Below are 6,729 nucleotides of genomic sequence, written 5' to 3'. Positions count from 1 at the left end.
ACCTTCTCTCTTGAAGATATATTTGAAGCCATTTTGTGGTAATGAAACACTTTTTTCTTCTTCTTTATGCTGAAATGGATCTTTGTTCTCTGATGGTACTTGCTGGCTCCCAATGCCAAAGGAAAATCACAGGGAATAAAACAGAGCTCTTCCTTTGATGCCTCTCCAAGAGCATGGAAAAGCTATCACTCCTTCACCTAAAATTCCTTTAATTTAGCCCCTGGATGCTGAGACATGACAATTAGAGCACTCAGGCTCTTAAATGGAACCAAAAGGTGTAATAAAAAGCCAAAGGAAGCATTGTGAGAAAGATTTTTGAAGATTTCACTATGGCTATAAATGTAAGATTAAGTCTATGTCTCAAAAAATATATATAGTGCAATGAAGAACAGACAATTTTTTGATCAGTCAGGCCAAAACACTTTACCTGTTGTATATTTAAGTGTTCTTGATAACGTCTAATTATAGTTTTAATTCTGTAACATAAAACTAGGTACCAAGTAAGTTTCAACTGGCTTAAAATAGATAAGTTCCATTTCCTTTATAAAGACAGAACATTTTTGATGTTTCAAAGTTTAGAGTATTTTAACTTAAATAATAATAAAAATGACATGATAATAAAACATGTTTTCCTAAACAAAGAGAGATTATATAATCTGTAATGCAATAACAAAAGTCTATCAAATACTCTTATCACCCCCTATATATCTCACTTTTTCTTTTCCTTGCAAGCAATTTTGGTTGAGATAAAAATAATATTTTCAAAATAATTCAGTGTTTTACTACTCTCTTGTTGATCATCAAAGTATTCGAGTTGAATACAATAATGTTTCCTTTGAAACTTTATATAGAAATCACATTACATTTGTAAAATATAGAGAAATTTTTTTCTTTATTGATTACCGTATTACATATGTGTCCTTATCCCCCCATTGCCCCCCCACCCCACTCCCGTTGATACCCCAAAATAAACTGATGAACAAAAATCAGATCCAGAAACAGAGAAACTTCGATCAGATGCTCAAACCTCAGAGAGAAGGTAGGGGAGGGAGGGGGTAAGGGGGAAAGAAATTTATTTATTAATCTATTACATGAAATTATAAAATGTATGTTTGCTGGAAGCCCAAGCACTATTATAGTCTACATTTACACATTTTGGTACACCTCAGATTCTAGAACTTTTCAATAAAAAATTAGTTCTTTCCATCCAAAGGGTGATTACAAAAAACAAAACAATGAGTGGAAATGTTTTGGCTAAGACTTGGTACCTATAAATAGTGTTATACTTAATTGATTATTATACATTTGATTAATAAAATGTACATTTTATTAAACACAAGTGAATTATAATATTCATATTAAGTAATGTATAAATATTTGTATATATTTTCCTTGTCATCATTGCTGAACTACTCTGGAATCTATATAATTGTTTTGCAATTTGTGATCCCTAAAACATTCCATCTGAAGTACACATTTAGGACACATGAACCACAGATCCAATGATGCTTGAAGTATATGTGGCAGATAGTGAAGTGTGGAGTCACTAGCAGGTGAATCATAGTAAAGAATCTGAATATCTTTGAATACTGCTTTGCCATCTTTTACAAAAAAAACTATTTTTATTTTGAGAAATAGCTTCAAGTTTGCTACTGAGCTTTGGCTAAGACCAAACACTTGACTATGAACCACAAAATTACCATGTGACCTTAGTTGCCCTTAAAGAAATGAGTGGTGTCTGATTATATGAAACCATATTCCCCATAGAAAGAATTGCACTTTATTCTCAGTGAGTAGGTATTTATCCTGTGTATGTAATTCCATTCTCTGAACATAACACTTCTGCCAAAACCAACCCCCACTGATTTACAAATGCTTTACATACCATTATGTTATTCTCGACAGCATTGGTTCTGACCAAGGAACTCATTATATAGCAAAGGGAGTGAGGCTTTTATAAAATAACTAATGAAAACTGCAATCAGACCCATATTTATGAAATTATTATAATATTTACAAGATATAAATTCAAAAGAATCTATTTTTGGGCTCCCAAATTAGCTTTAATATTTTAGCATACAAGGATATTTTTACTGGACACTGACTATATCCCTGCATTCTACCAGGATCTAGAAATAACAGTAGATAAGCCATAAACTCTGCCCTAAAGGAACTAATAGAAAAATTTATACAAATTCCAGGAAGTAATAAAAATTATATGCAAAGCACTGAAAATAATGGGCTTCATGAAATATTTTACAATGTGTACAGTTCCATTATATGAGTATGCCTTAAAGGCCAAACACTATTTCAGGCACTTTACCATTATATTAGATGGAAGAAAGAACTTTCTGGCACTAAAACAATTTCAGGCTGTCAGGTGAAGCTAATAGTTTCATCATTCTATCTAATTTTATTATTTTATTTATAAATACTTACAGGCACTGATTCAAGCTCCTTTATAAATATTTACATTGATTTTACCTCACATCAATTAATTACTAATTTAAATTATACCAGATTATCCTGAAGATTCAGCTCACTGCATAATTGAAGGACACTAGCACTATCAGAGGCTGAGAAGAATGTGCACCAACTTAGGCTTCTGAAAAGATCCCCGGTCCATCCCCAAATCAGCCATTTTGGAAGCCATCATGACTGTGTCCTATTCACTTCATTCCCATCTTGAATTCCCTCTTTTTTCCTGCAAAACTCAGACATTAGTGACATATGGTGTTCTTCCATTCTGAGAATTGACACCTGAGATTTCTGAAGACAATATTATATATCAAAATCTACCTTATTGATTCCCAATAGCATGATTCAACACCATAGAGATACATGCAACTTGAAAATTTACACTTAATACACATTTTTATTTGAATTAATGATCAATAAGATCTTTTTGGATGGTAAGAATACACAATATATGGAAAGAGAAAACATTGCCAGAGCAAAATAGGTTGAGGGTTATAGTTATACTAGAGGCCAGATGCACAAAATTCGTGCAAGGGCTTGGCCCCTGCCCATGGCGGTGGCCGCCGCCTCTGCCTTGGCCCCTGCTGCTGTGGCTTCGTCCAGAAGGATGTCCAGCCTAATAAGCATATTAGGCTTTTATTATTATAGACTAGAGGCCCAGTGCACAGATTCTTGCACAGGTGGGGTCCCTCAGCCTGGCCTGCACCTTCTCACAATCCAGGACCCCTTGGGGGATGTAGCAGGGCTAAAGCAGCAGGTGGCCGGGGAGGAGCCCCAGCTGGGGCTGGGCACAGCTCTGCTGCCACTAATCCTGGCCCTGCTGCACCTGCCTGCTGCCACTGCCCAGTAGCGCTGCCGCAGAGGCAGGAGAGGCTCCTGCCCCTGCAGCTGCACTTCCCAGCTGTGAACCTGGCTTCTGGCTGAGCAGCACTCCCTTTGTGGGAGTGCACTTACCACCATCGGGCAGATCCTGCATTGAGCATCTGCCCCCTGGTGGTCAGTGTGTGTCATAGCAACTGGTCATTCAGGTCGTTCAAGCATAATGGTCGCTTAGGCTTATATATATATATATATATATATATGTGTATATATATATATATATATATATATATATATATATATATATATATACTAGAGGCCCAGTGCACAAAATTCGTGCATGGGGTCCCCTCAGCCCAGCCTGCACCCTCTCCAATTCAGGACCCCTCAGGGGATGTCCAACTGCTGGTTTAGACCCGATCCCGAGGATCAGGCCTAATCCGGCAGTCGGACATCCCTCTCACAATCCGGGACCACTGGCTCCTAACTGCTCATCTGCCTGCCTGCCTGATTGCCCCTAACTGCCTCCCCTGCTGGCCTAGTCACCCCCAACTGCACCCCCCTGCTGGCCTGGTCCTCCCAAACTGTCCCCCTGCCAGCCTGGTCAACCCCAACTACCCCCCTTGCCGGCCTGGTCACCCCACGCAACCTGCTGTTCAGTCATTTGGTCGTCCCTCACTAACCTCTCTGCCGGCCTTGTTGCCCCACGCAGCCTGCTGTTCAGTCATTTGGTCGTCCCTCACTAACCCCCCTGCCAGCCGTGTTGCCCCATGCAGCCTGTGTTCGGTAGTCCTCTGGTTGTTTAAGTAATGATGGCCCCCGGCTTTTTATACAGTATATTAGGATATATATATTTAAAATGCCCCACATTTTTGGTGACTTGTCCATCAAGACATAAGTACAGTGTATATGTGTGTGTGTGCACCCATGTACACACTTAGTTCTGGGCATGCTATATTCTCCTATGGCTTTTGTATAGAAGTTTTGCTAAGTTTTTTTTTTTTCCTATTATAGGCCCAACCTCTCCTTTGGAACAGGCATTCAATAGACCCCAAGAATATGCAGAACATTTTTTTTTAATATGGTGTGTTTTTACCTTAATATTTTATTATTCCAGTGTAAAAAGCAGGACATTTATTGACTTTATAGAGAAGATAAAACTATTATGGTTGATGAATGAATCAATTCTGAATGAGTTAGGGTGGCTGAGGGAACTATGAAATAGACTCGAGTAAATTCTCTTCTTTATTCACCATCTGTTTTACAGCCAGCACCAAACTTAGGGAAAAAATAAAAAAGAAAGTAAAATTGCAATAGTCAAAGAATCTCAAGAATGCTAAACTAAAAATCAAGAGACTAGAAGCCTAAAAGTTTGTTTCTTTCTTCTGAAACTTTAAGATTGAGCAAAAACTGTATGGCCCATCTGCTGCTCCTCCCCAAGGCAACTTTTCCCTTTTCTTCAGAGGGCATTTCTATATAGTGCCTCCAGGTGCCAATAATATTTTTGAATTTTCAAAAATTAATTGAGATCTTACTTCTGGCAAATGGCACTGAACATTAAAGAGAGCCTAGTAACAACACATTCTACCATCTGCTTTTTTCTGAAGCTGAAAGTTTTCATTCCTTACACATGAGCACTGCCCAGGCTCCAGGTAAACCTGGCACAAAGGAACAGATCTGGCTCTCCGCTCCTTCTGTTCGTCAGACAGCTGCTCTTCCTTCACAGTGCCAGCCACAACCCTGAGACACCAAGGTGAAGGTAGGAGTGAACGGATTTGGCCGTATTGGGCACTTGATCACCAGTGCTGCTTTTATTTATGGCAAAGTGGATGTTGTTGCCATCAATGACTCTTTCCTTGACCTCAATGACATGGTCTACATGTTCCAGTATGATTCTACTCATGGCAAGTTCAAGGGCACAGTCAAGGCTGAAAACAGGAAGCTGGTCATCAATAGAAAGTCCATCTCCATCTTCCAGGAGCAAGATCCTGCCAACATCAAATGGGGTGATGCTGGTGCTGAGTATGTTGTGGAGCCCACTGGTGTCTTCACTACCATGGAGAAGGCTGGGGCTCACTTGAAGAGTGAAGCCAAGAGGGTCATCATCTCTGTCCCTTCTGTGGATGCCCCAGGTTTGTGATGGGTGTGAACCATGACAAGTATGACAACTCCCTCAAGATTGTCAGTAATGCCTCCTGCACCACCAACTGCTTGGCACCCCTGGCAAAGGTCATCCATGACAACCTTGGCATCATGGAGGGACTCATGACCACAGTCCATGACATCACTGCCATCCAGAAGACTGTAGATGGCCCCTCTGGGAAGCTGTGGTGTGACGGCCAAGGGGCTGCCCAAAACATCCTCCTTGCTTCGACTGGCACTGCCAAGGCTGTGGGCAAGGTCATCCCTGAGCTGAATGGGAAGCTCACTGGCATTGCCTTCCGTGTCCCCATTGTGTGGGTTGTAGATCTCACTGGCCACCTGGAGAAAGCTGCCAAATATGATGACATCAAGAAGGTAGTGATACAGGCATCAGAGGGCCCCCTCAAGGGCATCCTGGGCTATACTGAGGACCAGGTTGTCTCCTGTGATTTTAACAGTGACACCCACTCCTCCACCTTCAATGCTGGGGCTGGCATCGCCCTCAATGACCACTTTGCCAAGCTCATTTCCTGGTATGACAATGAATTTGGCTACAGCAACAGGGTGGTGGACCTTTAGGTCCACACGGCCTCCAAGGAGTAAGAGCCCCCTGGACCACCAGCCCCACCTAGAGGAAAAGAGGTGCTCAGCTGCTAGAGAGCAAATCAACGCCCAACACACTGAGAATCTCCTGACCTCCACAGTTTCCATCCAGACACCCTGAAGAAGGGGAGGGGCTTAGGAAGCCCCATCTTGTCATACACCATTAATAAAGTCACCCCCCCAAAAAAAGGGAACAAATGCCTCAGGTAAGCATGAATTCAATGTAAGCAAGCACAAAACAATTATATTTCCTAAGAAGATGATAATGAAAAAATAAAACAGTATAGACATATAGCTAAAGGGATTTTATCAGCAAATTAAACATATATTCACATCATGTTGACCCACATCAACACTACACAGGCTCTGAAAGTTTACATTTTCAGTCAGGTGACATTGAAAAAATTTAAATGTCTTTCTGTCTTCAAAGCCTTCTAAATATTACATTGAGATTCCATAATTGTCTATCAGTTTTTCAAAAACACTAATAGTAAGAAGCTAAAAGACCATTCCATAAGAATGATTTGGAAAAATTAGCATTCAGAAGACATAATTTTCTAAACAATTTATAATCATTATAGTAGTCCACTGGCTGCTACTCTTCATTTTTTCTCATTCTTAGATTTTGAGTGACTAGAGAAGCTAAACTAAGACAAGGCAAAATGACAATTTAATTGCTTCACACAG

General features: G+C 40.2%; 1 pseudogene across 1 annotated transcript; it reads left to right on the top strand.

Annotated features, from left to right (window-relative positions):
* The first annotated feature begins 5,056 nt into the window (after positions 1 to 5,056).
* Positions 5,057 to 6,042, top strand: LOC308250103 (glyceraldehyde-3-phosphate dehydrogenase-like; annotated as a pseudogene). The gene has a single exon. The product of its transcript is annotated as a glyceraldehyde-3-phosphate dehydrogenase-like (transcript).
* The last annotated feature ends 687 nt before the right edge of the window (positions 6,043 to 6,729 follow it).

Source organism: Plecotus auritus (genome assembly GCF_963455305.1).
Source record: "Plecotus auritus genome assembly, chromosome: 6".
Taxonomy (NCBI): domain Eukaryota; kingdom Metazoa; phylum Chordata; class Mammalia; order Chiroptera; family Vespertilionidae; genus Plecotus; species Plecotus auritus.
This window is presented reverse-complemented; position numbering and strand designations above follow the sequence as displayed.